General features: G+C 45.3%; 1 long non-coding RNA gene across 1 annotated transcript in view; it reads left to right on the top strand.

Moving 5' to 3' along the window:
• Window positions 1–12,227, top strand: part of LOC132655987 (uncharacterized) — a 39,179-nt gene extending 26,952 nt beyond the window's left edge. The window contains exons 2-3 of the long non-coding RNA XR_009593941.1: window positions 10,078–10,139; window positions 11,234–12,227. This is a non-coding gene — a long non-coding RNA (uncharacterized LOC132655987). The remainder of the gene's footprint in view (window positions 1–10,077; window positions 10,140–11,233) is intronic.
• The last annotated feature ends 11,249 nt before the right edge of the window (window positions 12,228–23,476 follow it).

Genomic DNA, 23,476 nt, shown 5'->3' with positions numbered 1-23,476 from the left:
AGCTTAGTGTCTGGACCAGGAATCGAATTCTAACTTTGGGAAGAAGTGGTGAGGTCACAGGGACAGCAGGTGTTTACAGCTGGGTCCCGACGGCACCTGTCTCTACTTCTGCACTGTCTCACGTGTCACACCTGCCCAGCCTTAGGGAAAAGGTCGGTATGGAAGATCGTTTTATGGAAGATAAAAAGGTGTGAAGAAGAATAACCCACCTTCAAAGCCTTGGCTGCTCTGTGCCGGCCCAGCTGCAATGGTGGCAGGTTCATTAGCACAACTTTTCAGCAAAGTTGTATCAACTAGAAAAACATAAAGGCTACTGCCAAATCCAGGGCATCACCGATCAACAGGTAGGAGGAATGACTGGGCTTTCCTCCCTCTGTGCCGAGCAGTGAGTGTTTGCCCTGTGCAGCTTCTTACCTCATGCGAAGATCTGTGAGCAAAGGTGTTTATTGAGGCCGGAGGCTTCTTTGCATACAATCTTGAGTTTTGCATCCTAGTCTTTTTAAGTGTTCTGTTTGTAGTACAGTCTGTTGGGGGGCAGGGCATAAGCATGAGTGTTTGAACATGTGGCTCCCGGTTGGTCGTGTTGTTTGGGGGAGCTTCAGGTGGTCATCTTAAAGAAAACTGAGGAGTTTCCTAAAGGCAGGCAGGGGAACATCAATTCTAGATTTATTTCTAGAATATTGTCTCCAGACAGAATTTTTGCCATTAGTTGGTAGTCTTTTCGATACCTTTAATTACTTTCAGTGTCTACAGTTATCCTGGCTTCGGTAAGGGGTGAGTTGGGTCTCCCCTCCCTTCTTGAAGACAACTCAGCTATATTTCATAAACTTCTGTAGTTAAGTATCATTTGGAGCAGACCCTTCTGTTTTCTTTCTAGGGACATCTCTGAAGAGAAAGGACAACATAGGAAAACAGAGAAGTACAGGACAATGAGTCACAACTCAAGGAAGCATTTACTTTTAATTTTTTATTTTTGCATCTACTTTTATAATACTTTTGAGACTGGAAGCCCAGGTTGCCTCTGAACTTGTGGTGACCCCTCTGCCTCAGTTTCCCAAGTGCTGGTGTGCACAAGAACACCTGGATGGAAAGCTTTATCAAAGGCGAAGCACTGATGGCCGGGGCTAATTTTGGCTTTTGTTTTAGCACATGAATTCTCCCATATTCTCAAAGAAAACCCAATTTTATTAGCTTGCTCTGCAACACACACACACACACACACACACACACACACACACACACACGGTGGCAGTCCGTGCCGGTCCTCTGCCACTGTCCCAGTCACCTGCATTCCCGGATGGTGGGTAGACGGTGGACAAGGCAGCATTCTCTTCATGCCCTCAGTGTGCTCCATCTGCTTTGCTTCCTGTCATTTAGCTTCCAATCTGCTCGAAATGGAATCATCCACTTCAAAGGAGAATGGTGTTATGCTGCCAGTGACGGCTTCTGCAGCTCCATCATCATGGAAAGCATGTTGGGCTGCGATTAGAGAATAAAGCGTGAGCAGGTGGAAGACAACGTCCTCACAGATGGCAACGCAGGCTTCGCCGCTCGCTTCCCCTTGGACCTGCGTTCCATCCGGGCATACAGCCACATTCACACCAAGGCTAAGCGAGTGGAGGCGAGGCTTGTTTTAGCCACGCCTGTGAGGCAACCTAAGCATTTATTTCGGTGGTTTGCTTTCAACTTTTTTCCATCCTCTCATATAATTGGCTACTCAGTTTGCTGCAGAGTAACGCAATAGATCCTGAAGCTCAGCACGCCAGTCCAAAGTTTTAGGCCTCTCCTAAGTGTGTGTGTGTGTGTGTGTGTGTGTGTTTCTAATGACTTCATGGTATTCTCTTGCTCAAATATCCCAAACTTTATTCGTCTGCCATTTTCCACTGTGAGCTCTCCAGGCTTTCCTGCTGTAATCAAAATGAGGCCACAAGTGAGACTCATGACCCACTGAGCACAGAAGAACTGTTGGAAACCATTGCTGCCTGTATTGAAATTGCCAGACTGATTTCCTTTTCTGATTACTAATTTTTATTAAACCTTTTTGACCCTTGTTTTTATTATGTTAGTTTTCAAAAACGGAATTAAAAATAGTATCAGTTAACCTTTAAAAAGCCCAGATTAACATAGTTTTAAAATATCATGCATTAGATCTCCAGAAGATAACTTACCATATATCTCTATTAGTCATTATTTATTCAGTAAATACTCCTCTTCTGGCAGACATTTATAGAACACTTTATAGTTTCTATTTTATTGAAACAATGGGGAGAAGAGGAAGGGAAAGATAATGGCGTAATTGTATTTTAATATTTCCTAGGGAGTAGTTACACAAACTGTAGCTCCTTCCTCTTCCAGCCTCCTTTTAAAAAACGATTCTACCAAATGTCAGGGCCCTTTGGTTTTCCTGCCTCTGTGTGTGTGTGTGTGTGTGTGTGTGTGTGTGTGTGTGTGTGTGTCCAGTGCTTGCACATATAGATTTACAAGTGAAGTGCCAACACTGGAGGTTTCATCTTTCTTAATCTCTCTCTTCTCTATTTATTGAGCAAGGACTCTTGTTGAACCTGGCTGATCTACCTAGCCAGCTTTCTCAGGAATCTTCTGTCTCTACCTCCCAAGTGCTGGAGTTATAGGTAGCTGCCTCACCTTCCCCGTTTTAACCTGAGTTCTGGGACCCATCTCGGCAAGAGCTTTATCCACTGAACTGTACCTCCTTCCCTGTGTTAAGTGATTTTGGAAGCCACATTGTTCCAGTATGAAGCTTTCAAAAGATACCACTGTTTTCAGTGGCAGAAATAGAACTACTTCCAGGTTAAGATAATCAGCCCAACACATATAAAAGGATCCCAGATATTGAAATGTAGCATGTTTTCCTTAATTTTACAGAGTAGAAAAAAAAAAACATTACAAACTTTCACATCCACATATTATAATCAGTTATCACTTCAATTATGTGCATATGTGAAATATTTTTAAAAGATTTATGTTTGTGTGTATGGGTGCTTTGCCTGCCTGTGTGTATGTGTGCCACAATCTTGCAGTGCCTTTAGGGACTAGAAGAAGGCATCCTTTCCCCGTAACTGGAATTCAGGTGGTTACAAGCTGCGCTGGGAACTGAACCTGGGTCCTCTGCAAGAGCATCAATGCTCTTAACTGCTGAGCCATCTTGGTAGCCCCTGGAAATAAAGTTCTAAAGTAGTGAGGAGCCTAGTTTCGCTTCCTGGCGTCAGAAACCAGCCCCTGCAGAACTGCCCAGGGAAGATGCAGTTCTCAGCCCTCCTTCCCTCTCATCTCGCTGTTTCAGACGACATCCTCAGTCCTTCCCTAGGCCTCTGATACTTCCTTTGACATCTTTCATGCTGGCTCTTACTGCTCATTTTTACACAAGAAATCTGTTCAAGCTGAAAGAAATCCTATTAGAATTTTTTTTTCTTGGTTGGTGGAAAATATTTTACAATAAACTTTAAAAGAATCAATGTCTTGAATTGCTGAGCCTTTTAAAACAAAGTCATGATACCACTTTCTATTTTCTTTAGACTTTTTAAAGAGGGTGGCTGTTTGTCTTGCTGGCTTTATGAACACAGTAATTCTTTCTATGATATCTTATTTCTTTCGTATCTATCTATCTATCTATCTATCTATCTATCTATCTATCTATCTATCCAACTATCTATCTCTCTCTGTGTGTGTATGCTCTGTCCTTCCACCATGTAGACCCTGGGGATTAAACTCAAGTCTGATTGGAGTTTAGATCATTAGGGTTGGAGGCAAAAGCCTTTCTCTCTGAGCCTTCTCTGTGGCCCGCCCTATTTTATCATCTGGTTGTTCAAAGCACAGGGATTATTGATTTCTCCATAGTGTGACAGTCAAGTGTCAAGATGGATTAGTTTTCATTGCTTGTTGTAGTTTTCCCACTAATTATCTTGAGTTCTTCAGCTAAGCCGTCACTTTATCTGCACGTCTCCACAGTTATAATAAACAAATAATGGTGACATTAAGGTGTGTGGTTAACGTGTTTGTGTGCACATTTTTAGCAGAGTCTCTTGCTTGATTGAAAAGTGACGTAAACTGTCAAACATAAGCACACACAAAACCAATGAAGTTACAGACAGCATGAAGCAAAACAAGACACGCAAACAAAAACTGTTCTCATGCGCAGTTGCTGGTTAATCAGTTGTTTCAGAGCTGGCGGAGACAAAACAAAAGGACATAATTGCATGCCGATGTCACCGAGTAACCGTCAGCCTTGCCTTCTCTGTGTTCCTTAAGTCATTGCCAGGTAATTCATAGTAAGAATGGATTTGAACCCGTCGAGCACTCTAGCAAGGTGCGATTTTCGTGTCTGCTGTCTATGTTACAGTTCACAACATACAGTTCACAAGACTTCATTTGAAAACCAAGTTTAGTTAACAGGAAAAGTGGAAAAGGTCCAAAAGGAGTCCTGCCTCTCGGTTTCGGGACACTGAGCTGTCACTGGGAGCCCAGTGCCAGGGTGTCAGCGCCCCACAGTCTGTCCAGCGCAGAGAGGATGTCTTAGACTCCTTCAAGTGACGTTCTGAACAATGCTGGTTGGGTGCTTACTGCAGTGTGTGGATGGCTGAGATAAAGCAGGGCAGGAACCTGCCCTGCCCAGCCCTATCTCTCCCGGGAGTGAGGGAAGTGATTCATTGACAGCCTTGCTGGGAAAGCACAACTCAGTATTGCATCAGCCAACGTTTGAAAACGCCGTGTCCCCGGAAACTGTTTGGAAACCCATCCTATCACTTTCTCTTACTGGTTTAACTATTTGTTGAGTTAATGAAAGCAGCTGCCACTTGCGTTGGGTTTTTCTGGTTACCTACTCTGGTAACCCCTGGAGCGGGTGAGCGAGGGCTGCCAGCTCTGATTTGCTCCCTGAGGGAAGTGAGGCCCACAGAGGATTGATCTGGGGTTTGCTCAGCATTGTGTAAGCAGAAGGCGGCGGAGCCAGGAGTTACTAAATCCAGTTATGTCAAGGTAGCATGAGGGCATGGGCTGCGATCTGGAGAACGGACATAATGCTGTGCTGTACTGTTGTTAGAATGAAATGAAGCCACGTGAGCAAAACATTTCAGGCAGTATTTCCTCACAGGCAGAACCCAGTGCATTTACAGGTTGCCTTCTGCGCTTTCCTCAGCATCCTGTTGACAGTCGTTGGTATCATTTGCATTTCTACACATCCACTGCCCAATTTCTTACCTACGTCATAGCAATCAGGGCACGGCTGTCCGAATCCTCAACATAGTGGTTTCCCTGGGGACGAACTTAAAGCAAGTTGCTTCCAGTATTTTAGTTGTTAACCTCTTCGCCCACTTTGCAAAGGCCAAGAGTGTTTCAAGATGATTAAGATGCAGCTACAGTTTATCAAATTGTGCCGTTCCCTGGAGTTAGAGCAAAGTTTTAACACATGTACCAGGTGACACAGCTGAAGGGGAGTAAGTGGCAGGCCGAAGCAGAATCATAAAAATGCACTTATCTGCCAGCGCTTTTGTGTAAGGGATTACACAACTGGTCAGGAATTTCCTGCTGTCCCATTTTTCCCCCCTATGGAACTGTTCAATTGCTTGTAACAGGCGCTGCACTTCCTCCCGGCCTGGCTGTTATCAGCCCCAGTCAGCTACCCTTCCTATGTGGTTTGCTGTGAGTGGGTGCACCTAGCTTCCAGTGATTAGAAATGCATATCATGGAAGACTCATTGTCATCTTTGCTTCCTTGCACATAGGAGAGCTGTAAGCGGTCAGTCTTTCCAAACTCCTATTAGCTCTTTAACCTTCTAGGAAAATGGCTCCATCAGCTCAGAAAGGCATGAGTGCATTTTGTAAGAAACGATTTCCTAGTACATTAATAGGTCAGGTATCAGTGAAGACACTTCCAGAGGTTGAGGAAACCAATCTGAGTACTTTTTTTCCTTTTTGTTTTTAGACTTCTTGATGTATATGAGTGTCTTGCGTGCATGGATGTGTGTGTGCCAAGCGTGCCTCTGGTGCCATCAGAGGTCAGAAGAAGGCCTTGTAGTCCCTGGAACTGGAGGTACAGATGGCCGGGAGCCAGCGTGGGGGTGCTGGGGAACCAACCAGTCAGTGCTCCTAATTACGGAGCCACCTCTCCAGGCTACAAGCTGAGCGCTCCCAGCTAGAACTGTGATGCCAAGGGAAACAAGGCAACTCAGGAGCCACAGTCCAGCCCCACAACCAAGTCAGGAGCTGGTAGAGGGCCCGGGGACTCACAGTTGCATTTTCTGCAGCTCGGAAACGGGCAGGCTGTCGGTGTTCTTCACCCCGGCTTCTTTTATGAAGTCAAATGAGGCACCCTGAAAAGCCTCATTTAGAGACGCGGAGCAAAACTTCCACAGCCTTATTTTCGTGTGTGGACACGCAAATGAACTCTGAACCTATTTTTAATGTGTATTCAGACGGCAAATAGGAAGTAGCATAGTGAGGTAGATTTGTTGTTTCTTAGCGTTCCATGAGGAAACGTGGCCCTATATTTTGTTTTTTTCTTTTGTTTGTTTGCTTATAATTAGAGTAAGCAATAGCATATTTAATGAATTGTCAACCTCCTAAATATAATCCGATTTTAACTTTTTACTTTTTCTTTTATCAGTTTCACAACAATCTGCCAGGAAAGGTTAAAAAAAAATAACAAAAAGAAAAAACAACGTTTTCTTAAAATTTCTTTGCATCAGTTGCATGCAGCTGTCAGTTGAACCTCATGGAGGGCTTTAACTCCCTTAGATTAAAATTTCTGATGTGTTACACAGGCGGACACCACTGGCCTGGGGGCTTACGCCTTTAATCCCAGAGGAGGAGGCAGTCGGACCTCTGTAAACTGAAGGCCAGCCTAGTCCATATAGGGATCCGAGCCAGCCAGGGCTACACGGTGAGACCTGTGGGGATGGGGCGGATGAAATGAAGAAGACTATATTATGTTATTACTACTCCCCTGCCTATAACAATGGAACTAATTTCTAGGAATGTGAGTGTGAACACACAAAGAGATTTTGCCGGGCGACTGGACAAAAGGTGAACCAGGAATGTGTACCTTGGGGAGGAGCAGGGAGAATTGTCATGACCTCTGCAGGGGACATAATGGCCTGTTTTGTAAGACTAGAAACTCAGCTACAATATGTTTTAGACACAGTAAGTGGATTTACCTTTGAAAAATTAACTTTTTAGTAAGTAGGCATGTTAAAAATTAAAATGTTGGAAACAACAGCTTTTGTAACTAAAGTTGCTATTATTTATTTTGTTTTTAAAACACTGGGGACTGAACCCAGGACCTTGTAGGTGTCAAGATAGTCTTTACCAGCTGAGTTATAGCCTCAGCCTTCAAAATTATAATTTACAATTATACATAGTTATACAAAGGAAAACAGAGTTTTGTGATATAAGAAGAAGCCACATAAAGGCAAAGGCCATTGTCACACAAAGCTCCTAAAGCAGTGTTAGTAAAGATGGCGGACAGAAAAAGACATTTGTCAATAAGTGAGTAACAAATGATTAGAAATGATCATACAGCACATCGTCCTTAGTAAGGAAATAGTTGATTTGTACTGAGGGCCTTGAGAGAAGACTTAATGAATGACTTCTTCTTCCTCTTCATTCTTCTTCCTCCTTCCTCCTCCTTCCTCCTCCTCCCTCCTCCTCCTTCTTCCTTCTCCTTCCTCCTTCTCCCTCCCCCTTTTTCCTCTTTCTTCTTTCTTCTTCTTCTTTCTTCTTCAAATTTCTAGACAAGGTCTCACTATATAGCTCTGGCTATCCTGAAACTCACTCTGTGGACCAGGCTGGCCTTGAACTCACAGAGATCTGCCTGCCTCTGCCTCCCAAGTGCTGGGATCAGACACTACATAAGTCTGGCCAGAATGACTGGTTCTTACTTGGAAATAGTCAGTACTGTAACAGTTTTCGTTTGTTCCAGAAGAATCTATCTGGTTAACATTAGTGGAATCTAAAATTCCATAGATACTGTTTTGCGCTTGTGAAATTAATTGTTTAGTGGAAGAATGGCTGGCTGTGCAAAAGAAGCTGTTGAGTGTTCAGAAAGAGCAACAGTGGCTGAATGTAGCTTCTGCTCTGCCAAACAGTCAGTCTCCAGTTCACCAAACATGTTGAGACTTTCCTCTGAACTTGGCAGTATGTTATGACTCGTGATACAAAAAGCAATCAAAAGGACCTAAATTTGGTTTCTCATGGAACTTAAATGTAGCCTGGAGAATAAGAAACACCAATAAAGAAGTAAATATGCCAAGGTAAACACTGGTGATGTGTGTTAAGGAGAAGGAAGTGAAAGAGGGGCCAGACCAGGAAGTTTTGGGGTGGGAGGTGGAAGTCGGCAGATGAAATTGTTGTTGATAGGGTGTCTGGAGAGCTCTCAGAGGTAAGATCTGAAGTCGCTGAGTGCGGAGGTTATCTGCGATAGAAAAGCTCAGCGACAGTGCGTGCTCAACAGTGCAAAGCCCCAGACCCCTGCACTTCAGAAAACAAGTAGGCAGACTCCACACAGGAGTTATACAGTGTGCTCTTAGCTCCAAAGAGACACATGAAAATGGAACCAGTAGAGGAGGGCTTTGCAGCCAGTCCCGAAGATACCTGATAAAACAGGATCAGATGAATGGGGAGGTCCCCCCCATCAGTGGACTTGGAAAGGGGCACGGTGGAGATGAGGGAGGGAGGGTCTGGAAGGGAATGAGGGAGCAGGACATGGCTGGGATACAGAGTTAATAAAATGTAACTGATAAGAATAAAATAAAATTCAAAAAAGAAAAGAAAATGGAACCAGTATTGAGTTCAAAGCCGGCCAAACATATATGAAGAGTCAGCATGTCATAACGAGGCTAAGAAACTGAGCTGTTCATTAATGGTGCTGGCACAACTTGCTAGCCATTTGAGTCAAGGGTTGGGGATAGGAAGAGGGCGAATCAAAACTACCAATGTATACGAAGGGCTTCTTTGCTAAGAAACATTCATTAAAGTGCTAGGAGAGCATTAATTAAAAATTAACCCTTCCATTCTTTGACAATAGAAAGATTCTTATAGCAAGACAACAAAGCCAGAATGAAAGCCTACCAAGTTGAAGATAAAGTTTACGACGCTTGGGTGAGCAGCTCAGGGTGTGCAGGTCCAAGCGCGCCTGTGCAACCCAGTAGTAGCGTTTTTAGACAGGGAAGATGCAAGGGTGGAATTTAGGGAAGATCAGTCCTGAGAGGCAAAGGGGGTGGTGGAAGGGAGAAACTCCGGCTCCTTTCTGGAATCTTATGAAAACTCTGGCTTTTTATCCAGAAAAATGTCCTCAAATAGATACACATATTTTTGCCTGTAGTATTGGACAGGGCAGTGTCCATCTGTGGACCTCAGGTTAACCTTAATATAGCTCATTTATTTACCTATCTTCAGTGCTGGCCAAGCACCATACCACTGAGCCACCACCCCAGCACTTTACTGTAGCATTTGAATGTGACCTAGGACCTCAAGGTCACTTCTTATTTATGTAATGTTCAATAAAATCATGTCCCCCAGTTTCACCCAACCCCCCAAAACTTCTGAAGTAAACAAAGGGTCTATTGATTTGGCTTTAACAGCTTAGAGATTTTAGGGCCTCTGAGATGAAATGATATCAGAGCCTTCTTGACGGAACAAAAGACTTTCCACTGGAGTTTAAGCCTGCTCTTCTGAGTTGGATCTGACGTTTCTGTCTCTCCCATCCTAAAGCTGTTTGGCTGAAGTGTTTGGTGTCAGGTCTGACACTGTGGCCGTGTTCCCGCCCATACAGAATAGCTACCCAGAGGATGCTTGCTGGCTTGCAGCAAATTATGGTGTTACTAGAATACTGATATTCCATGGATTGGCCATGCAGTTTTACAAGATTTGGGGAACTATCTGGTTATTTTGGTCAAGGCAGTTGCTGGTAATTGTTGCTTTTAAGGTTGTTTGGGTGTTGTTTTTTTTTTTCCTCCTTGAATTACGTAAAAGAAATAATCACAGAAAATACTTTATATATGTATTTGAAGATTTTTAATGACTTTACTGCTGAGTTTTTTGTTTGTTTGTTTGTTTTTAAATACAGCAAATACTATTTGTGAGGAACATTAAAGGATGGACGATGTCACAGAGAACAATTCCTTTGGGGTGAGTCTAAGAAGTTCATTTGCTAAGGGGCCTCTTTGGGCACCATTTGTTCTCCCAGTAGGGCAAAGCAAGGCTTCTGCTTTTTACTTGACCTCTTTGATTACTCAGGAAGAGGAACTAGGGCACCTTTGGTGTGTGCTCACCCATTTATTTATTTATATTTATTTTTATTTATTTTATGGGCATTAGTGTGAGGGTATCAGATTTCCTGGAATTGGTGTTACAGATAGTTGTGAGCTCTGGGAATAGTGTGGATGCTGGAACTTGAACTTGGGTTCTTTGGGAGAGTAGACGGTGCTCTTAACTGCTGAGCCATCTCTCCAGTCCCTCACTCATTTATTTCTAAAGTACACAGACTTCTCTCTGGTAGGAAAGAATCCCACTGGTTCTGGGCATTCCTTTGTAAAGATATTTTATCAGTCACCACGGCTTGGAATTGAAGGCATCGTTAGTTAGAGATTAACCTGGTGGGGTTGAGGGAGAGGAGAATGGGATGAGAGAGAGAGAGGAGAAAATGCTGGGTTCTCTGGGCGTCAGGCCACTGGGGCTGCTGCGAAGATGCAGAAGATGTGCCTGAGCCTTCCAGGCTCTGGGCTGTGTGTTGTGCACAGGCACCTTCTCTTCACTTTCAAGAAGCCTGTGAGGGGGTGGTGGTCGCTGTTAGCAAGTAACAGTCAGGATTTGAACTCAGGAGCATTGAGGCCCCAAGCGTGTGTGTGTGTGTGTGTGTGTGTGTGTGTGTGTGTGTGTGAAGCCACGCTGCCTACGGCCATCTAAACAATGCTGGCACTGCAGTAATTTCTCCCCATTTGTTTCTGGTTAACTGCCCGGCATTCTGTTCAGCGCCAATGCCACACGCTCCTGGTTTATTTTCATTCAGAGATAAGGGCACACAGAGAGCTGCAGGCCCTTTTATGGTTTGCTGAAATTTATTCTGTGTTTACTACTTGCTGTGCACCAGAACGACTTGATTAGTTGAAAATAGAGGCATTAATGCCTGTGTGGGATCTGAATAATGCATGCTGTGTAAATTTCTGGCTTTTCTTTTGGAGCATGCTAATTTGCATTTGTCTCTTGTCTCATGCTTTTGGCAGAGCATGGAACCTTCAAGTATTAAAACCAAGGAATTACCACCTATGATTTTCTATATTTCACGGGAGGACAACTGCGAACGTGGGGATAGAGCTATGTGACCTGACATGGCAGCTCCACCCTGTATCTCTCTGGGGCAGTCACAGTGGTCTGCAAGTACGTAAAGAGGACTTTGCTTCCGTCAGTTTACTGCATGATAGCTGCTGCAGAGCCCCGAGAAGAGCACTACGGTGTGGTTGGGATTTGCTGTTGTTCTCTCTCTCCCTCCCTCCCTCCCTCGTTCTCCTTCCCTCTCGATAGGTTCTCAGAAATCCAGGCTGGTCTGGGACTGACCTTGAACTCTTGATCCTCCTGCCTCCACCTCCAAACTTCGGGATTCTAGGTATGTGCCCTGTGCCTGGCTTAGCAGTTTATCTTCTTTAAAGTTAAAAAAAAAAAAAAGTCACAAGACTGGAAACTTTATGAAGGTTCTGCCCAGAATTAGATAATCATTTACTCATCACTACGGGGGATAAAGTGAGAGCTTAATCCTTACTTCTGCTTTCAAGGAACTTATGAACCAGAAAGGAAGAGAATGGAGAGATGAACTCTAGCGCGGAGGTGTCAAGGGCTGTAGTCACAGGGCCAAATGAGGGCACTACAGAGAGGTGATTGGCCTCACTGGAGGTGTCAGGGGAAATGTTCCAGGCAGAAGAATCTATTCCTAGCTAGGCTGGCCACGCAGTTTGTGGGGCCCAGTAGCTGAAAATGTTCATTCACCCAGAGACTATGAAGACTCAAAAAATAACAGCAAATATGGGCACTTCAAACCGAAGTTCCTTCCTCTGAAAGCTGTAGCACCCACAGTGGGAAAATGAGCCCAGCCCGGCCTGGGCATCAGTGCTATTCGTCTCTTTTGAAGCATTTTTATAATCTAATTACAGTCCAAGGGAATAGATTTAAGTCAATTTGGTGTGGTCCTGGTAGTTTTGGGGGGAACCGAGGACATTGGGAAGGTCATGGGGGATGTGTGCTATTTATTGCTCTTCCAGCACAGAGCAGCAGTTTCTGGGATGTTTGGGGAATATTTTCGACCTCTTCCAGCAGCCTGCGCCTCTGAAAGGAATAGCATGTCAATGACAAAAAGCGAGATATTAATAGAATGTCTGCTGGGAACGGAACAGAAACCCCACCTGCCGATGAGAAAAAGCAGAGTGTGTGGAACCTGTGGAATACTGTATTCGCGCCACCGTCACTCCTGGCCTGTAGCTGTGCTGTCCATAGATAGTGCCCTGTGTGGAGGGACCCTGCTTATGCCAGGCTTGGTCATGTATAGGTCACGTAACTCATTTTGGCTTTTGGAGCGAGAGGACGTGAAGCGAGCTAGGTCTGAGGAGAAGTTCTGGGCCAGCTCTTTAAAGGCCATGGCAAGTTATTGGTTTCTTCCCCCCGCCACACCCCAAGTCCCATGTGTTGCCTGTCCTTCAGCCTGAATGCCAAGAAGCTACAGGGAGCTATAGCCAACATACGAAATGTGAATGAGAAGCCACTGAGGTTACAAGGTTACTCATAATCTGGGAAGAGGTGACCGATGTGGGCTCATCATGAACTTACTCTCACAAGAACAGTGCTCCACCAAGGGACGGGTAGTGGTCCCACCCTCCGGGGGGCAGCGCTGCTCTGATGACAGTGGCGGGCTCTTCCGGTGGAGGGTATCCTGGGAATCATGCTGATGGCTTAAGAATTTGCAGGGAAATCAAGTGGGACCCTCGATGCAGGAAAGGGTTTGGAATTTGACAGCCCGCCCTGGCTTCCTCATCTGGCTCAGCAGTTTGCTGCCTGCTTGACCTTGGACGAATTGCTCAGAATCAATTTCCCCATCTGTAAACTTGGAAGACTATTCACATCCTAAGGCTGTTAGAGCAGAAACACTGCCTGCTAGTCCTTCTAGGTCACAGTCCCCTTCCATTCAGTTTTCTGCTCTTAGTTTTTCTGCTTTTGTGGTTTCTTGTTTTGTTTGTTTGTTTGTTTGTTTGTTTTTTCACTATCTGCCCTTCATGTAAAACAAAGTATGGGGGTGGCAGGATGGAGAAGAGGAGCTGGGAGGAAACGCACTTGGTGGACTATTTTTCTAGCATTTTCAAGGCTCAGGATTTAATTCTCAGTTCAAAAAACCAAAAGCCCCTCCAAAGCAATGACTAAAAACCAAAACAAAAGAAAAAGACAAAAATGAAAAACAAAAGCAATGACTCCCTCAAACAAAATACACCTCCCCCAAATTATCCAGAACACAGGATGTTTGTAGATTCTTACCTAGCACCCTTTCTCTTCAGGAGCCTGTTCCCTTCTCTCTCTGTAGTGACAGCCATGATCTCATAGATGGTACTTCATTCTGATACCTTATGCATGTTACTAAATATATTACTTATTATCATAGTATACACCGTCTGGGTAGATATGTATATACAGTTAATTTTGTAAAATACAGCCACGCTCTTCACAAAGGACAGATCTAGGATGAAACAATTAATTAAGGCTCGATGTGGTGGTTCATGCCTGCAATCCCAGCCCTTAGAGAGCTGAGGAAAGGAGATGGTGAGTTTGGGGCCAACCTGGGCTACATAGCGAGACCAGTCCCCCACCTCATCTCAACAAAACGAGGAAAAGTTAGGGAGAATACTATTTCTTAAAAGATGGTGATGGTGGAGGCAAACGAGAAAGGTCCTTTCTGCCATTCGTCAGGTATTGGGTTTTTCGTCATTGTCACGGTGGAGCAGGACATGGTGCACTAGGAACTGGAAATCGAGCAGAAGGAGACAGGTCAAGGCCTGTCCTCACTGTGGCTGCTTTCGGGTGGGAGGAAGACAGCACGGTAGCGAGCAAACACAGTAGCGACACCCCTGAAGCTGAGGGTCCCGGGGACTCTACAGTGAGTAGATTCAATAATGGATACAGGACGGTATGTGGAGAACGCTGTGTCTAAATTCCCTAACAGTTTAGAACACATGAGCTGCGAAAATTAAACACTAAAGTAAGATAAGCCAACCAAGATATAGACTGTGGTTTCCAAACAAGCACTTAAAATGGCCAGTAAGTAACTTGGAAAGTATTCAATATTCCTATGCATTGGATAAAAGCAAATTCAAACTAATTTGAGATTCTTTGTCGTCCCGGTCAAAATGAGAAGGAAGAATTTTTATTCACTGCTGATGAAATGTAAAATTATAAAGCTAAAACAGAATCAGCGTGGAGGTTCCTCCATACCCTAAAAACAGAACTGCCAGATGACCCGGCCACAGCCCTCTTAGGAATATGTCAGAGGGGTGCTGAGCCAATATCCCACAGAGACACGTCTATATCCGAGTCTTTACTGCACCGTTCACAACAGCCAAGAAATGGAGCCAGGCTAGAAGCCTCTCAGTGGATAAAAGGACATGGTCCTTGTACACAGTGGAGTCTTTCCAGCCATAAAGACAAATTAAACAATGACATTTGCAGGAAACTGGAGATCATTGCATTAAATGAAATAACTTGGATTCAGAAAGACAAATACATGCTCTCTCTTATATGTGTAATTTATATTTAAATTTCTGTGTGTTTGTTTAGGTTATGAAAGTAGGAAGAGGCATATGAGGGAGGAGGAAGAGATTGTAAACGATATGAGAGCAGACGGGAGGAGAAAGGGGGACAGCAGCAGGGGATCACGGGTAATGGGGGAGAGGGCTGAGGGAGGGGATGGATGATGACCAAGTATAAGGCCATGTGTGGATGTAAGTTCAGTAAAGAAACCCAGGAGTGAGCAAGGAAGAAGAAAAAGTAGTTTCTTGGGTCACTGGCTATGGTTAGTTCATCTATTTTTACCTCATTAATTTTCACGATAGATCCATTTTTTTCAAGTTTGAATTTTTAAAGTTCACAGTGGTTCCAGAACGAGCCTGCTGGTGAAGAGGGGTTTTTGATCCTCACCTCCCACTTCCTCAAACCAGATGAGTCCTCCTAAGCAGGAAAAACACGGCCTTTTCTGTCCTCCCCTCCCCACTGCCAGTTGTGCTATTTTTAGACAATCGATTATTGTATCTTGGAATAAAAGTTCAACCTCAGCTTCCGTGCCCTCACGGTCTCCTCCAATTCACCGTCCTGTGGCTGCTCCTCCCCGGGCCCATCTCCGCGGGCACCTGTGAGAGGGTGTGCCAGCCGTCGAGTTTTAGGATCTCACGCCTGGAGCGGCTAGCTCCGTGAATGGTGCAGCATTGGTTGCTCGCGGCTCTCTGGTGTGCACACCTCTGATTCTCTCTGATGTGCACAGCTAGCTGGGTCTCAGAGCCCCGGGAACCGAAGGCCTGAGTCCCTCTGACTGCAGCTAAGAGCGCAAAGGATTCCCTTTCTCTGGTGGGAAGGGATGCCCCAAGAGGCACTGGGAGAGGCTGCTGGAGGAGGGCAGACATGCCGGGGTGGTTGTGGTACACTACGGAGGGGGAGAGCTGCTATGGAACCAGCCTAGGCAAGGCTCCAGCTTCAAGTCCCAAGATGAGCTCCGGGAGGCGCTAGCTCTGCCGCTGGCTGAGGGGGCGAGCGGGCCAGCTTCAGGTGACTCTGTGGCGGATGTTAATGCTCATTGCCAGAAACTGCTCAGCCTTGGCCTTGAGGGAAATCTCAGGTGCCCAGCCTAAATGGCATAATCTCATTTGCAATGCGAAGATCTCACCATCATGAGCAACCCGGAGAGGGAAAGGGCTCTTGCCTGGTCAGGCCTCGGCAGCGTGGCCATTTTTCCAACACAGAATTCATCTCTGGGTAACTGTCATATTGGGGGTACAGTGTGACAGATGTCGTACTGGCAGTGCGCTTTGTCCAAAAACCGCTAGGCTGCAGAGGAGCCTGGAAGCACACCCCTCTTGTCATGCTCCGGAGGAAGCCACCTCGCTTGAAACAACTTGAAGAAAAGTTCTACTCTTACTTGGCAGTTGGGAATACTGCGTCCTGCCCTAGAGAGTGGCGTGCTGTATGGACGAGCAGTAAGGTAGACCCAGCCCGCTGGGCGAGTGGAGCTTTCCAGCCTCGGCCTCCTGCTTCCCTCCGCACACACCCTTCTGAGTTCTGGGAGGCGCCAGGCTGGGCCTTCCAACTCCAGGGCCGTGTTCAAACTTGTCCTCGATAAGGGCGTGCTTTGGGAGGGAACGAAATGCAGAGACAACCAGCGGAGACTTTGAGGAGAGTCTGCACCCTTCCCTGGCCAAGCTGGAACTAAGAGAGAGATCAGAGTTGTGGGTCTCAGAGAAAGTGGCCAGGAGCGGAGAGGTGACATGGAGGGGTGACAGGAAGAGCAGGCCCCCATTGGAGATTGTTTTCAATTTTAGTCAGGGGCTCAAAACAGCTGGCCATAATGTCTCATTACTGGTTGGTTTATTTGGTCCCTGCATCCTGGCTTTGTTAGAATCACCCGTGGAGACTTAAAAGGGTGCAAATACTTGGCTTCCTGGTGGGGAATTCTAAGTGGAAGGGTTGTGGACAGAGTCTAGACATCTGCATGGAGCAGACCCTCCCTGGGCCCCAGGGTTAAGGAAGCAATTCCGGGCATGGCTTTGAAAATACAGTATACAGTCTTTGAAAATACAGATTTTTTTTTTTTTTTTCGAAAGGGACCAATGCTAATCCCAAGATTACTTTTTGTGAGGAAAGGCTTTAGGTTTGTTTAGGCCTAAGACAGAAACAAGAGAAGCTCAATGGAGTAGCAACAGTTTTATTATTATTGTTTTTAATATAAATGTCCTGGAAGATGTGCTTGTTGTGCTCCTTTATTCTATACTTTGAATAATTAAGACAGCAGGGCATGCGTGCGTGCATCTGTGTGTGTGTCCGGGCCAAGGGAGGCTTGAGCAGGCTGGCGGTGAACTCAGTCTCCCGGCCCCGGTCTCCCTGCAAGCTGCCCAAACTGCAAAGCTGGCGTTTTGAGACATCATCTAGAAATGTGACCTAACTTGAGTGAGCACCGATTGCTCGCTAGGAGCTCTGCCTGGCAGTGCCAGGTGTGTCTTCCCAGGTGAGGCAGCCAGGCTGCAGGAGGACCGGGGAAGACACTGTGAACCAGCGAGCAGGTTAGAGACCGAGACACCCGAGGAAGACGTGGTGATCCTGTGGCCGATTTCAACACGGTCCTGCCAGTTTACCTACTCAACTTCTGAGAACTGTCTTAAGGAAATGCGTGTTCAAAAGCAGCATACAACGAAAAGAAGAATCATGTTTCAATATATAGTGACATTGGAAATGACAATTATTAAGGACACGTAGGTACTTCATGAAATGTTTGACCTTAGAAGTGGCCTAGGAGCTCTAGGCATAGGCAAAATGCATGTGACAAAAAGTCAAATGAAATGCTCAGTGCCGGGAAACTGTATAAAAGCTGTTCCCATTGCAGGAAGTGGTGTGAAATCGGGATGAGGCCCGGGTCAGGGACCAGGGCTCTGAGTGAGTTCTCCCTGTGTGTGTAGCAGGGTGGGGTAGGGATGGGGACCGGGGGCTGTTCTGGTCAGCATTCCCAAGGAAAATCAACCACTCCCATGTGGTCAGTGGCTAGGATGTTGTTTGTCTGGAATTCATGGTGACTTTGGTCACTTGTCCTCCGTGGAAAGGACTTGCCTGCAGGAGGAGGCAGTGAAACTCGGTAAAGACACCAAGCGTCAGAGACTAGACAGGGAAAGGGTCGGCAGAAGGTGTACTTGAAGGCAGCTTGGGTTCCTGAGACAGATGTCTAGGTGTGACTTTTGTTTGTCTGTTTGTTATTTTGTTTTTTTGAGACAGGGTTTCTCTGTGTAACAGCCCTGGCTGTCCTGGCACTCCCTCTGTAGATCAGGCTGGCCTCAAACTCACAGAAATCCAACTGCCTCTGCCTCCTGAGTGCTGGGATTAAAGGCATGAACCACCATGCCAGACTAAATGTGACATTTTTATGAGCCTGTAAAATCCTGTGTGTGTGTGTGCATGTGTGTGTGTGTGTGTGTGTGTGTGTGTGTGTGTGTGTGTGTAAGTGTGGAGGTCAGACGAGGATGTAAGCTGCCTTACTCTATGCCGTTGAAACAATGTCTGTCCCTAAATCTGGAGCTAGATTGGCGGCCAGCAAGCTCTGGTGCTCCTCCCGTCTTTGTCTTCCACAGGGATGTGTGGCCATGGCCAGCTTGTTCTGTGAGTGACTGAGACTTGAACTCAGGTCATCATGCTTGAGCAACCAGCACTCTCATCCCCTGAGGCACCTCCCCCCGTGACCCCTTTCTCACGCCAGCTTACATAGTGCCAACTGCCTGCAATGGGAAGAATCGGAACAACAGATTCTGTACTTTTTTTTTTTTAAGTGTTTTTATTCTACCTAACCCACCACAGTTGTTAATTGTCTGTTTTTACAGAAGCCTTTCTTACTTTCTCAAGTCCTAGAATGTTTTGTACCACGTGTGGATTCTGCTTCGATGAATCATTTCCCATTGCATTACTGATAGAATTCTGGTCCCTATTGGACTGTCACTTCCTCTCATGCTTTTTTTTTCTTTCCTCCCGCATCAGCCACAGTAACTGTTTGCCCATATCCTGCTTCTGACAACAGTTAGCTGGAGAACGCTTTAGGAAGAGTGCCCCAACCACAGTGGGAATTCAAACCTGTGCAGGACAGGAAGATGTGGGGAGTTATGGTGGAATTCTGGGGGGAATATATGGTGAATTCCATAGTCCAAAATAATTAACTGAGCACATACTAAGCAGTAGGGCACAGGGATAATAAAAGCAGACAGAACCTTAATATGTGGTTTATAAATGTGATTCTTGAGTGCCTTAACTTACACTCCCACGACCCCACACTCACTAGAGATACAGCACTAACCTAGGCTTAGAAGTCATTTAACCCTTATTTTCTTAGCTGTTTCTGTACCAGGACAACATTTACTGAACTTCAACTCTGCACTCCCATAATATGATTCATTATTATTTCCTATATTTTCCCAGATAAAGAAACTGAGCTGATTACAGAGTCAATAGGTGGCAGAGGGGGATTGGCTCCAGGAAAGTCTGACCCCTCGCTATTGGATAATGTTCTTTGTACAGAAACACACAGTGAAAATTTAAAAACACAGAAATGTTGTGGGAATATATTTTTGTTTTAATCCCAGGTGTGGGATATGGGGCTGCTTCAGATTGTCCACAGCAGCTGACTGACTATGATTTGCCTTGTGCTCTAGCAGAGGCGTGGTTTTGCCAGTTGCAGATAGTTTCTGCCAGTGTGTGGCATTTGGAATTCTGGGGACTTTTGAGGTGGTTTATAAATGCTAGAGCCCAGAGAGGGGCTGTAGTATCTCCTCCTCAACTTCCTCCTCTTTTTCTTCTTCTTCTTTTTCTTCCTCCTCCTCCCCTTGCTGCTGCTGTTGTTGCTGCTGGCTGAAGTTTGTTGCTGTTTGTCCAGTGACACTACACAAAGAGATGAGAAGGATATATTGAATATCCTGACAGTAAAGGTCAAATTTGCCCCAAGGAACTCAATGCCCCTAATCACTAGGAAGTAGTCTAGTGATAAGGCTGCTCCCTTTCCCCTGTATCCTTTCTCTCCTATCTAGTGTTAGGGGGTTGGAAGGGTGGAGTTAGGGTGCAGAAGGGTGGAAGAGAGTAAGGAACCCACGAAGTGGCAAATGCTGGCTAGAGAAACCTCAGAAATGTGGGATCTGGTACTTAAGTCCATTGAATATATATAGTTTAAATAATTTTTTGGATTTACTTTACATATGTGAGTGTTTTGCCTGCATGTATGTGTATGTGTGTGTGTGTGCCTGGTACCAGAAGAGAACGTCAAAAACCCTGGAGCTGGATTTATGGATGGTTGTAAACCATCACAAAGGTAGTGGTAATTGAACCCAGGTCCTCTGCAAGAGCAATAAGTGCTCTTAACCACTGAACCGTCTTTCCAGCCCCATTAAATATATTTTGAAAAAAAAAATTATTTGGCTAAATATTTGTTGTAAGATGTAAGACCAGCTGTCCCAAAGCGATGATGGGGATTTCCCTTCTCCACTTACTATGTGGACTTCAAAGCATAGAGAAAAACTTTCTGACAAACCCAGTCCATCTGTTGTTGCGTCTATTCAATAGAATAGTTGGTAAACTAAATGCTAACTACTTGCTTGCTTGCTTTCTTTCTCACACAGAAATCCCCAAGACTGGCAAAGGCTAGAAAAGAAACAGTCCTGATGGAAGTATTTCCAGGGGTACTTGAGAGCATCCAGAAGAAGACAGTGTTTTGCATGGTTGATAGGGATAGTGAGTGTCGGGAAAGAATTAGGAATTCCTCAGTGAACATAGGGACATGGGGTAAGTGTGGGAAAGGACTTTGGGAAGCCGCTAAGGTCACTCGAGGAGTCCTGAGAATTTCAGGGAGCTGAAAGTACAGGACTTGGGCAGGAGGGCTATGTCCACCTGGGGAAGGTACGGGACTTCCCTTCAAGGCCTGGGACACCTAAACTCTCCTAGTTTGCAAAGTAACTTGAGCATGTCCTCTTTAACTATGTAGTTATTTAATCATTTACATGGGCGTATGTATATTTATTTATGTGTAGGTTTCTGTTGGTGTAACTAAAAGTACAACCAGAAGCAACTTTGTGAGGAAGGTTTAGCTGGCTGACACTTCCAGGTCATAGTCCATCATGGAAGGAAGTCAGGGCAGGAACCGGGGTGCAGGACTTGGAGCAGACACCCTGGAGGGGTGCTGCTTACTGACTTGGCCCACAGAGCTTGGCCAGCTTACTTTCTTGTACAAGCCAGGACCACCTGTCTAGGGGTGGGGCCACCCACAGAGGGCTGGATTCTCCCACACCAGTCATGAATCAAGACAATACCCGGTAGGCTTGCCTGCCTGCCTACCTGCCTGCCTGCCAGTCTTAGAGAGGCATTTTTCTCAGTTAAGATTTCTCAGTTAAGATGTATCTTCCCAGATACATCTAGGTTTGTGTGAAGCTGACAAAAACCAAAGAGTATACATGTATTATTTCATACTACTTTTTTACACCCCATGATGAAAATTTAAATATGTGAAGGTGAGAGTTAACAGATACTGCAGAGACATCTTTATTTTTGTGATCATAAATATTAAAAAGTAGAAACAGATATGAGCAATGTGCTTGAAAATGTTGTTTTCTTGTGTATGCATTGTGTATGTGCAAGGACACGGGTGTGGATGTGCATGCTCCTGTGTACACGTCTGTGTGGAGGCTGGAGGACAACCCTGGGCATCATTTCTCAGCTGCCACCCCCCTTTTGTCTTGAGACAGTCCCTCACTGCTCTGGAGCCCCTTCAGTCGGCCGTGCCTGCTGGCCAGAGAACCCCAGGGATCCTCTCGTCTGTGTCTCCCCAGCGTTAGGTTGCCAGAACAGCCACCACACCCAAGTTTTTAAATGTGGGTTCTGGAAACCAAATGCAGGTCCTTGGCGTGCCAGGCAGACGCTGTACAGATTGAGCCCCATCTCCCGGTTTTCGAGTTTCTGAAAACCTTTATTTAATGCTTTGTGATAGGATGTTTTCAAGGACCGGTTCTAAGTTCGGTTTATTCTGATTTCCAGTTTTTTAATCAAAATAAGATGCCTCACAAGCAAATACAGTTCCACTGAAGGGCTGTTTCTTGGCAGGACTAACTAAGTCAAGACACTACTTTTCTTTTTCTTTTAGTTTAGAATTCTTTCTTTTCTTTTTGAAAGTATACTGCAATTACATCATTTTGCCTTCCTTTCCTCCCCCCAAACCTTCCTGTACATTCCCTTCTGCTCTCTTTCAAGTTCATGGTCTCTTTCTCCATTACTGTTGTTACAAGCCTATATGCTCGTGCGTGCGTGCGTGTGTGTGTGTGTGTGTGTGTGTGTGTGTGTGTGTGTGTCTAAGTACAGCCCCTTCAGTTTGCATAATGTCTGTATGTTTTCTGGGCTGATGGTCTGGTACCGGATAAGCAGATGCCGGGCTCTTCTTTGGAGAAGACTATTTCTCTCAGCCTCATCATTCCTTAGTTGTCTGTAGTTCCTTGGGTAGGGTTGAGGCCTCCTGGGCTTTTGCACTCCCACTTTGGCATGTCTACTGTTGTTATCTGTGTTCACCTCGTGTCCAGGCACGGATGCTGGTGAGACTTTATGGGCGTAGCTTTGACATTCCTAGGAGGCACCATCTTACAGCAAACTCCCTGATACCCTGACACTCACAACCTTTCCACCCCCTCTTCCACAATGTCCCCTGAGTCTTAGGTACAGGGTTGTTCTGTGAATGCATTTCTTGGGAGTATTTTTTCTTTTTAAATCTGAAGCACCACACTCGTGGTTTTTTCTTAGTTTAATTACTAACTTCCCACCTTTCAGCCATCCCTGGGACCTTTCTGGAGGGTGTTTCTTTTATAATTTTAGCTACTGAGTCAAGTCTATGAATAGTTTTTTATGTGAATAAAGTGTGCATATAGAAAATTGAAAAAAATATATATTCTCATTATTTCCCAGCATCAACCCAATGACAGGGAAACGTTTCTCTGTGGTGTGAGCCAGCTCTTGCTGGGTAACAAATGGCTCTACTCCAGTGTCTCAAAACAGCAGGTGCTTATTGCCTAGAGTTTGTGCAGGCCAGGATTCCAGGAGAGGCACAGCTGGGCTCTTTTGTCTCAGAGTTTCTCTTAAAGCTGCAGTTGGGGTGGTGGTAGGCTTCCGGTCACCTCAAGGCCAGAGGAGAGGAGAGGAGGACCCGATTCCAAGTTCACTCGCATGCCTGCTGTCAGGCCTCAGATTTTTCTGGACCAATTGTCTACTGGGCTTCTCTGTACTAAAGAGACGGTGAATTAGATGGAAGTCACGGTCTGTTCCTTGTCAGACTCACTACGTGCAGGTCACACTCAAGGTGAAGGGATTACCCATAATCTGTGTAACCAGGGAGATGTGATCAGGTGAGACTAGCCCAGAGACTACCAATCACACCCATTTTCAAAGTTACAGGTTTATTCAGAGAGGCAGTTGCTTACTCACTATTAAGATGTCATCTTTTCCTGAAAGAGACACATTAAGTGTAGTTATTTGTACGGAGATATTTGCCTAACTCTGCCAATTACCCTGAGACTTCATCAAACTGTCTTCATAAGAGAGAGAAGGTGAAAATCACCTCTAACCTTGACAATTCTTTCAAGCCTTTTGATCTCAACTAACGAGTCCACTAGTATGAGGTACAAACCTTTTAGTAGGAGGTACCTTAGAAGACTCTTTCATCTTCCTTAGGATTA

This window comes from Meriones unguiculatus, chromosome 8, assembly GCF_030254825.1.
Source record: "Meriones unguiculatus strain TT.TT164.6M chromosome 8, Bangor_MerUng_6.1, whole genome shotgun sequence".
In the NCBI taxonomy this organism is placed as follows: domain Eukaryota; kingdom Metazoa; phylum Chordata; class Mammalia; order Rodentia; family Muridae; genus Meriones; species Meriones unguiculatus.
This window is presented reverse-complemented; position numbering and strand designations above follow the sequence as displayed.